Source organism: Malus sylvestris, chromosome 7 (assembly GCF_916048215.2).
Source record: "Malus sylvestris chromosome 7, drMalSylv7.2, whole genome shotgun sequence".
In the NCBI taxonomy this organism is placed as follows: domain Eukaryota; kingdom Viridiplantae; phylum Streptophyta; class Magnoliopsida; order Rosales; family Rosaceae; genus Malus; species Malus sylvestris.
In genome coordinates, this window is record NC_062266.1 from 21162722 (window position 1) to 21163728 (window position 1007).

The 1007-nt window shown below is 40.4% G+C and overlaps 1 pseudogene; it reads right to left on the reverse strand.

The window, feature by feature from the left end:
• Nucleotides 1–224: 224 nt before the first annotated feature.
• Nucleotides 225–1007, reverse strand: LOC126630172 (putative F-box/LRR-repeat protein At3g28410; annotated as a pseudogene).

The window sequence follows — 1007 nt, forward strand, 5'->3', positions numbered from 1 at the left end:
AAAAAAAATATATATTTTTCTTAACGGGTCGTAACGGGTCATAACGGGTCGGGTCACTTTACCCGCCCGACCTGTTAAGGACCCGTTAAGATAACATGTGTGACACGACACGATCAGTTAAGATAACAGGTGTTACACGAAAACAGCACAAACACGACAGACACGACCCGTTTTCCAGGCCTAGTTTTCATGCTTGTTGGTACAAACCAAGCATTCCATAGCATCTATATATTTTCAAGTTTCTCACAGGATATACTGAGATGGACGTCACCATGATTGATAAAAGGAAATGATTCCAAAGACGAACTTTCAACGGAGATATCTTGTATGCCTTTGACAGATCTAAGATGTAACTCCTTAAGGTATTTGCAGCACCATGAGATCCATTTGAAAAGACTCTCATCTACTATTTTAACATAACACAATGATAGGTAACGGAGATTACTAGAAAAGGATAGAGATGGCCCTTCAACCACGTCTGAATTGATTATACCCAAGGAGACCAATAGAGAGCGCAAAGATTGAGAATGCAAGATGAAAGATGGCAACGAAAACGTACTAGTAACACAGTGATCAAAATTGAGATCAAGATCTTCAACATTACACCTTACTGCATTATGGATCCACTTGAGTAATAGTCGAGAATAATCATCACAATATTTCTTCTCGTTTTTGCTTGTAGAGAAACTCAAGTGGATGCGGATTCGTTGCATCCTGTTATGTCCACGAAAATGCAAGTATCCATCAAAAGAACTCATCAGGCTCGCTAGATGCGGTTTGGTTTGTTCTTCGTAGTGATCTGTACAAAAATCCACTATTGGAGCTTATAGATTGAATTGTCTGCATCTTTTGGACAGAGCACCAACCCGAATGGGGTATTTGAAATCAACGAAGGAAAGAATATGATGAGCAACTTCCTCTGGAAGATCACTAAATCTGTCTATTCCAGCTTCAGACGAAGTTCCTTCACCGTGACAACCTACCGGGAGCTGATGCTTGCACCCCAT